Below are 10,110 nucleotides of genomic sequence, written 5' to 3'. Positions count from 1 at the left end.
ATGGAGAATGTTAGACCTGATTAAATCTGTATGGCTTTTCCTTAACAAGCTATAGAGTCACAGGCATGAATAAGGGAAAATTGTGCAACAGGGGACGAGGCTTATCAGATGTTGTTTATCACTAATTACCTCGTGAGATTCCTTTATCCTCTTTTCACCAAATATCAGTATTTTTGCAATATCATGCCGAAAGGTAATCAGTGATAACAGCAGCTGTCCTGTCACAAAGGCAGGGTTTGTTAGACTCATAATTTATATGGTTACAGTCACTGTCAGATTGTGTCAGACTCTCCCTCAACCATCTCTTTGAAGATATACTCATAAACCCCTTGCATGAAATCATCCATTCTGCAGCCAGCATAAAAGGCTGGGTCAGCGTTGGGGAGGAAAGGAAACAAACTTCAGTGACTACAGATATCAGAAATATCAACAATCCATGCAGGGAAGGCCATCTGCATACTCTGCAATCTGTCCTCCAAACAGACTCTGAGCAGGTGTTTTTTAATCAAGGTTTCCAGGTGGTTGTTTGTGAAATATTTTGTTTTCAAGGGACACATGCGCAGTCTGAGGAGGAGTATGATGTCTGTGCAGTCCTCTGGGATCCTGTACTCATTAGTAAGTAGTGATGATGTTCTTGTCAACACCTATAGGAAAGCCAATTTGTACTAAATTATTTAAACTCTACTCAAACAATGATGATCTTATTTAAGTTGCAGGTGTTCAGATTCAGGCCCAGGCTTGTGTAAGCTGTTTACTTGTTATGTCTGAAAGTGCATTTACTGAAAAAAAGAAAAAAATGTGTATGCAAGACTACACAAAACACTGTCTTTTTTAAATTTTAGGATCTGTTTTCCATAAACACACAAAATCTGACCTGAGATTGTCTCACTAAGTTTTGCTCTGCTAAGCATTTGGGCCTCTGGGACCCTGTATATATTCTACAGATCTTTTGCACTACAGATAGTAGATACAGGCTGCAAATGAGTTTAGTTATTATAGCATTTCATTTAGCTTTATATCAGTCCTGTCCACAGCCTACAAGGTAGGAACTACTGGACAAGAAGACAAGAAGCTTTGTGTGGAATTTAAAGGTGTGTACAGAAGTGGCTTAATGGCATAAGGGATGAAAGGAGAGAAAACACAGAGGGATGCAAGGTGAATATGGATGAACAGGCAGGGAAATCTGGCAGGTAGCGCTGGTAGAGTGAGGATGATGCTACAGCAAGAAATGAATGGCCAGGCAAGGCCAGGCTGTGAAAGGACTTACAGGTCAGGATAAAAGGTGTTTTCTTCCTTTTCCTTTTTTTTTTTGTTTTGTTTTGTTTCATTTTGTTTGTTTGTCTTCAGGGAAGAAGCAGGGGAGCCAGCAGAAGGTCACATATGGTATAAATTATATGACTGAAATAAATAACAAAGAGGATGATTTGGGTAGTTCTTTGGGAAGAACAGGCGGTGAACAGCTTGCAATGACTAAGGTTTAAGATACAGTCATGAAGCATGCAGGTGAAAGCTTTTGTATTCAGGATATATCTTGCAGCTGTTAAAAGAGGAAAATATTTGAGTATAAGCTAAATGTTGGCAACACCAAAATGCCTCAAAAAAATATATCAAAACCCTTTACCTTGGACCTAAAGGACTGTTTGGTAAGACTGTTATCAGTGGGGAGAAAGAATTAAAATAAAACCTGTGGGCACGGAGAAGAGCAGAGTGGAGATGTAAACTGTGTTTATCTTTAACACAAGCTTATCCAAATGACAGATGGTATATAAGATGGAATTAGATGGACAGAATTTCACGTGTCATCATCCTATAGATAGTTAGAGTGTGAATATAGGTTCTATATTTAGGAGGCCTCATACTGTGGGTCCTGGTTCATCGTTCAGACTCTTACATGTTACATTAATGAGAACACACAGTAATCATAACATAAAGCTTCAATGAAAGAGCTCAACATAAAGCCCAAAGAAAGGGAAGGGGCGAAAAGAGGAAAGATCATCTGGATAAGGCTCTAAATGGCTAAGTAAAGAAATATAATGCCCAGCGCAACATGGAATTTAAGCAGAGTGTTGCTGAATACAAGAGCTGGGCAGTATATGGGGATATGGATAGAGAAGCAGTTTTGGAACTTAGCCAAGAGAAAGAGGTTGGAAACTTATCTGAGAGCTGTCAAAAGAAGAGGCTAGAAGTCAAACTAGAGGCAGCTGTAGATAGCATTAGTTAGAAGGATTCTGGGTGTTGTGTTTTTTTGTTGTTGTTGTTGCTTTGTTTTTGTTAGTTGTTGCAAAGGGCATTTCTCCTCATTTAAAGGGAGAAAGAGAAGGGGAATGTTGTCAGGTATGGGTTGTTTAAAGACAAGAAAAACTACAGCATACTTAAAACAATGATGTGGCTTTTTTTTTTTTTTTCTTCTTTCATCTCATTAATGCAGGACAGGGATATTTTGCCAAGTGCAAAGTTCACAGGTATGTAATTTTGCTTGAATAATATGATCTTATAGGGAACTTCAATCAACTTCAGTTGTGTTACAACATAGTGTGCTTCAGTCTTCCTGTTCCTGAACTTTTATCTTAGTACAAAAAAAAAAATTTCTTTCTCTCTCTCTCTCTCTATTTATTTATTTTATATTTCCTAAAGTCCATCATTGTCTTTTGTGGATGTCTTCTTTGAGTAAGACAAGTAAATGAGTAATGAGTTTATCCCCTAACGTCATTTTATACTCTGATCCCCAAGCTTTTTGACCCCAGCTTATTAATATTTGTGTACAGCTTGGTTATAACTCTTTGCTGTCATATCTATTTTAGAAACATTTTAAGTCATATATTACCTCCTTTGTAATTCACAGGGAAGATACTGAGTCTTTAAAGTTGCTCAAAAGAACCAATCCAGCCAGTTCATTGACCTGCAAGCACTCTCTCAGGTATCAGCTAAAGTCAATGGTTTACCCTAAATCTGTCCTGGAAGGTTCCATAAGAATATTGGCCAAAGGACATATCCAAAGTTTTTCTATGCTTCTGTCATTATTTTTAGTGTCCTTCTGGAAGCACTTTATAAGTTATACAATCACATTTCTGAACCCCAGAATTGCATCTGTAGAATACCATAAAAACACTACTATGTGAAGAAATCATTTTTTTTCCCCAATCTTTTTTGCAGAAGTTTTATTCTGTTTACAGTGCTCAACCCTAAACAAAATTACAAAATCTGCTACAAAATGTCTTATTTTTGTATTTATTTCCTTTTTCTTGTTTATTTTGCCTTATTTGCCTGCCATGTTTTTTTATTCCTTTTATGCCATCAGAGAAAAAATGACCTCTCTCAGTGACATAGAAAAGACAACAAGTGGCTATATACTGGAAAAAAATAGGTGGCGATGGCTTTGTTGGAATAAAGGATTAGATTATGTGTTTTATATGAAAGATTAATAAAAACAGGCTGAATGTAAATCCTTCCTTTACTTCACATTTTCTCTGTCTCCTCAAGTGTACTGTATACACAGAGAGCATTTTTTTAGCTTCATAGTTAGAACCACTTTTCCCCAAGACTATTTTTGATTTTAAGGACTGAAATCTTTTTTATTTGTCATGCATAAAAACTCATTTTGGTAATAGAATTTGTTTTAAAAGATGAAGCTATGACTGTTTAAATCAAGAAAGATACATAATTATTATTTACAGTACTATCAACAGGTTGATGACTTAACTGAAATAAATTATTTAGTAATTATAGGAAACAGATCAAGGGTCACATACTGTAAATGCTTAGCTAGAAAAACAGAAGGCTATTGAAAATTTTTCCTTGCTAATCAGAAACATGGCAAAATTTCAGGCTCAGGAAGTTCATTTAGTTTGTAAAAAGGCGACAGTATATAGATGTATTGTTCAGTTTACTTTTTTTCCCCATGAGCAGTGACAGACTCCTCACTCACAGTATGGCAGAATAAGAGGATGAGAAAAAATGGCTGTTCAAATTCCTGCAACTAAAAGTCTATTTATGATTAGAATTTATGAATTTAGAATTTAAGAATATTTTTTTCTAAGACCTCTATGTGACTACCTATTTGCAAAGTAATGTAAAGTGTTTGGAGATGTATCATTTGAGTTGCTGACATAATTAATGATTTCATCAAGAGCATGAAAGGAGGCACTTGTACTTCTCTAGCATTGGCAAGCCAAGTTCATGTTCGAACTCTAATAACCAAAGTTACTTTTGCTGATCTAGACTGTTGGTCCTCTTGTTGCAAAACAAAAATTCGAAAGCCAAATATTATACTGGGCTGTGATACTTCCCAGCATGTCAGGAGTGTGACATGTTTTTAATACAGGCAGCTACTACTGCTTTGCAAACTGGCAAACTGGCAAAAAACTTACTAAACATTTCAAGTAACAATACAAGGGGGAAGAATGTAAATAGAAGAATGTGTTTTTAGAAGTTCAAAGGGAACCAATTTAAAAATTACCACTTTTTCCTCCCAGTTTTCGTATAAGATCCTTGCTTAGGTAGTCTACAATCCAGAAGTAATGTTGATTCTTGAAAATTTATGGCATTCCTAAGAAAACTGCAGTAGAATTAGTTAGGAATAAATTATGAATTTGGGACACTGTTCTTTTAGTTATACTCTGATTGACTTTTCATCTCATGAGACTTGGGCTAACATCCTGAATAAGTTGACATGAGCTTGGTTTCTTCATCTTAATAACTAATGAATAATAAAGATACAGCTGCTACAAAATCCATATTTTGAAGTAGTCCAGAGAAGCGGAACAGAAAGTGCAGTGAAAGCCAGATTTGTGCACTAGGTCTGTGAGAAAATAAAGCACGTAGGAAGTACAAATAGTCAAACCGACTTCACAGAGACTTACCCAAGTGCTTAAACTAAGGAAAGGCTGCTGAACTTTTCTGATTCAGAACCAAACACAACAGCAACTAAAATACAAACAGTACTGACACCTTTGTCAGGATTAAGAGGCATTGTGTGACTATGTGGAAAAACTTCTAGTGCATGCTTGACCTTAGGCAGTATGAACCTCTTCAGTGAACGCTAAGGTCATGCTATGTCCTGCCTCAATCTTTACAAAACATTAATTATTTTTTTTTAAAGTCACCTCTTTGATGACGTTACAGTTATGAAGCCAATAATACAAACCAGCCTAAGTGTATGCTCAGCATTAAGCCCCAAAGTAGTCCTTATTAAAGCAGAATTCATGCATTAAAACATGCACGCATCAAAAGGAAACTCTGAAACTATATGGGGATTCAAGGGAAAAATGACCCCAAATTCTAAGTTAAGAATATTTTTTTTCTGATTCATGTTAATAGGTAACGTAGCTACATCTCTTTATCAATTTGAGAATATTACACAGCAATGAAAATAAAAGAAAAATGGCACAGTTTTCTGTTCATGTGTATTGTTACATAGTACCTACATTTCTACAGCCCCTGATATCTAAAGGCTTAGGAAAGGATAAAGAATCAAAGTGCAGCTAGCCCATTGGATTGCCTGTGGCAGGGAGCAGTAGCAGACACAGAAACCAATATAAAGTGAATTATCTCCAGATAGATTCTCCCATCTCTTGGTAATCACTGATTTAGAGGGTAACTAGAGGATGCATTTGTATCATCATTTTGAACAGCCACCAATGAATTTATTCTTCATGAATTTTACTAAAACCTTTTCTGACCTCAGTTACAGTGTTGGTCTCCACAACATCCTGTGGCAGAGTTCCACACTTTAATTATTATGTTGTGCAAAAGAAAATACTTCCTCTTATTTGTTTTTAATGTTGAGAGAACTGAGTCCTCCCTAATTTTTTATGTTATGAGAAATAGTGAGTAGTCATTTTCTGCTCATCTTCTCTTGGCCATTCATAATTTTGCAGGTCCTATTATATTTCTCCTCTGTCATCTCTTTTTTTCCAGAAGGGAAGTTGTAGGTTATTTTGTTTCTCTTTGTGTGCCTTTCCTTAATTCAACTTGTTTTTCTCTAAATAGTCTTGCTCTGTATGTTTACTTCTACTTCTACTTCTTTAATTTTCAACAAAGGACAATCAGAATTGTGAGGTCAGTCAAAAGAGTGCAAGCACATAGTATAAGACTATGCAGAACTCAGGTTGCTTTCCCTTCACACACTTATAGTATTTCATATCCATGGTAGTGTCCAGTTACTCACTGTTGTTCTGCAGCTAATGTATGCAGCTTTAGTGTTTCTTGTTTGGAATGGTTTCTGTGTAATCTGTCCTACTGGAGTATTTATAAAGAAAATACCTAGTCACTTTTCTCCTACAAACAACTTGAAGAGATTACAAATATGGATGTTTTCTTCATTTGTCTTTGGGCTCAAACAAGAGAAAGAAAAAAAATAAAAAGTATAACGCAAGTCTAGAAACTCTTTTCTAATTACCTATCTAGTTTACAAAGCTCTTGAAGAACCATCAGTGGACATCACCCTTAAAAAAGAATTTAGATTCCAAGCTACCTTTAGCTACCTTTTCTTGGAAGTCCTGTTCCTAAAAGTCTGCGTCTTAGCTTTTGCTTGGCAGTTTGGTTGCATGAGTATGTGTGCTAGTGTGTGTGTGCATATGGTAGTGTGTGTGTGAGCTCATTTACTTTGTATTCAGATTAATAAGATATGAGGTCATTCTTTCTTGAGAAAGAGTTTTGTGGTCTGGCTAAAGAAAAAAGCCATATTCAGCATTTTAAGCTGACTCTTGCTGGGGAAAACTCAACTTTCTTGACAAGTCCACTTATCACAGAGAGTTCTAGACATATAGTGAATGGCTATCCTCCAGGTTTCTCAGTCCTAATCCTCTAGAGTTATGAGACAAATGTATATAGAAAAAAAAAAGAATGTGTTTATTCACATAGGTATATGCAGGTATCTAGATAGGTCACATTTCATATATAATAGAAAAAAGTGCTTAATATGTATTTCATATGTATATAAAACACATACAGAATACCCTCTGAGATAAACAACTGAGGAATAGTGTTTGTGTTCATTTAAAACTTTACTTTTGACAATCTGAGATAAATTCAAATATTGCTCAACAGATAGATTTGTGGTTTGTTGCTGAGTACATTACAGTCCTGGAGTTCTCTTTTTTTCTATTTTTTTTCTCTCCTACTAATTTAGGACATTCTTTTATTCCTAGCTGACTGTGGTTATGGTGGCTTGTTATGGTGGATATCAGTTACATCATTTACTTGAATTTTCACGTGAAATTTGGTAGTATTATTTGGTAGCATTATTCACATCAGAAGGTACAGCAACCTTTACGTGTGTCTTCATGCAAAAGTTACAACTTTGGTTGTGATCTTTAGCTATGTGACTGTAACACTTTACTTGGAACATATGGGAAGCATGTGAGTTCAGAGTGCAGATATGCATACACAAGGTTTGCTCAAACTGAAAATAAGTTAAAAAAAAAGATTATCTTCTAGTAAAAAGTATGTACAGAGTGGTTCATCCCAAAGTGAACAGATTTGGGAAACTTATAAGCAACTAACAATTCAAGATTAAAAATGTGTACGGAAGGAGAGGACTTGGGACTGATCTGGTTAGGGAGAAAGGGCTGGCAAGGGGTTGTGAAACCTCATGTCTGGGACTGCATCTTGTGGTAGGGAAGCATTTACCACACCAACCAATGTGTAATGGAGGGAGCTGAAAGCCCTCTCCCCTTCCCTCCTTTCTCTCAGTAAATCCACTTTCAATGATCTTTAACTTTTACTATGCTTAATGCTAAACTGCACATCTGTAAACTGTATGTATGCACCTAGAAAGCATCCCTTGAGAGGTTTTTCTGGTTTCTCCCAGGACAAAACACACCTAGCAATATACATTACTAGTGAAAAAGAAAATTATCAGTAGTGTCTATTATGAGTGATTAAACATAAAAATCTTAATAGGAAACTGTCATTTAATGGATAGATAGACTGACACAGAAAAAATGAGATATTTACCATCATCATCTGGTTCTGATTATGTGCCTCTTTCCATTTACTTTAACTTCAGCATTGAACTGCAGTTACAGTAGGGTCCATTTTCAGATGACACATCTAAAGAGGAACACCTTATACTACCACTCATTGAGTCAGTCCTAATGTTTAATGGGAAAATAGTAGCTGCTGCTGCCCTGTAGGTATTAAAACAATAGTTGAAGTGTTAATCAAAGTTTAATATGGAGATGAACAAGCATTTTTTTCTAAAGTTACATGTATTTATTGGAGCATTATTTCCATGTCATAACTGATTCACGTTTCCTCCAGCTCTCTATATGCTAAGTGGAAACAATTCATTTCAAATTATAAAAATGACTATTATGTTACATCCTCTTATGAAAATGTGATTCATGTTTTTTTTTTAGCATACTGTTTCTTTTGACTTTTTTTTTTTTAAACATAATTCTATAAGAATTATTTTGTATATTCTATTTTTGAAGAATATTTTATTCTGTAGGAACAGCTCTACCTTACAATGATTTTCTCACCTTCTTCCAGAAACTTTCAAAATACTGTGTAGACTTAAAATGTAACTTTTAAGTTTTAGTGTGAGCTTGATTTAAAGCCCAAATAATAACTTCTACTAGCTTTGATGGCTCTATCTGATACTGTAACTTGACCCATTGCTAAAAGAGGATAAGATAGAAACTCATTTCAACACTGAACTCGGCAATATTTTAAGAAAATATACGCCAAAAAAGACTATAACACCCATCCAAAACTGCAGTGCAATTAAAATGCAGTGCCTCAGGAGAAATTTGAGTGGGACAAGAGTTTTATCTTCTCCCAGTCCACTTACAAATGCCATGGAATTTTATATAGCACAAGAGTTTACCTGTACATTGCCAAATCTTTGTGCAGCCTTTGTTTGGCGTATACTGACTTCAGGAGTAGTTCAGCAAAGTTATATTAACATGGGCTCTTGGGGAAAAAAATTTGCAACACTGCCTTGAAACAGTTAATATGTAAGCACAGCTGGGAAATGAGTAAACAGTAATCCCAGAGGTTATCCTAATACTCTCAGCTGGAATTGGAGTGTTGAGTTTCCCCACTCTTATTTGCAGTATTCTTCCCTTTTGTTAGATGGGCTGGTGAAGTTCAGAAGGCCTTGTAAGATTAGTTTGGATCTGTGCTTACACAGCATGCTGAGTTTGAGATTTTCATAAAAATGGGTCTAGAGATGACATAGAAACCATAGGAACTCCCTCCCCTGCCAAAGTAGGCCACTGTTACTTCTGCATTGCTGTAAAGCTTTGTGTTCAACTCCTGCTGAACAACTACAAAATCTTACTGCAGGCTGTCATATCTAGAAATCTCAGCTAAGCCATATGTAGCACTCAATTACTATAACTTCTGTTATAACAACTCCATAACTGACTCCACAGTTGGAAATGTACAACGAAGTCTTGGAGCTCCTGAATTATGAAGACAGTAGCAGATCTGTGGTGTGTGCCAGACTGCGGGGCCTGGGAGCACTCAAAGCACAGCCGTAGTGCTTGTTTGGATGTTAGGAAGACAAAGGCTAGAAAACTGTGTGTAGGCTGAAGCTGGATATGAGTCCCCAGGGCTGTGCTAGGATGCTCAGCTGCGTGGCTAATTGCAGTTAAAGGCAGCAGTTCTGCATAGTTCAGGGCAGACCAGACTTCAATCCTGCTTTCCATTTTCTTAGGTAGTGTAGGTGTTGTGCATAGTTCATGATGCCCTGAGGGTTTGCCACAGCCTCCACATTCCTTCAGTGATGTGACTGCCTCACTGTTCCCTGCTTTCTAGCAACCTTTTGCTGCTCTTTTTCTCCCCTTCACTGTGGGTTCCTGCTGTGGGTTCTACCTTTAAGCACAAAAATGTAAACCAATAAAAGGAACTACAACAAAACGCACAAGTTAAGGATATATAGTGTATTTTTTCTTTAACCCCCCCCTTTTTTTTTTTTTTTGTTCATCAACATTTGGTGTATTAGATCCAACAAAAGTTGCTACCTCCTCAGGGTGACTAGGAGCTGTGTAACTTGTTTTCCAGATTGACACAGGCTTCCTGTGAGAAAATACAAACACATTTCTGTCTGCATTACATGCACAGATCACCAAGCTGAGGCTACACGAGTCAGTTGTAAATTTG

This window comes from Anser cygnoides, chromosome 1, assembly GCF_040182565.1.
Source record: "Anser cygnoides isolate HZ-2024a breed goose chromosome 1, Taihu_goose_T2T_genome, whole genome shotgun sequence".
In the NCBI taxonomy this organism is placed as follows: domain Eukaryota; kingdom Metazoa; phylum Chordata; class Aves; order Anseriformes; family Anatidae; genus Anser; species Anser cygnoides.
The sequence above is the reverse complement of the archived record's forward strand: the minus strand, read 5'-3'. Positions refer to the sequence as shown.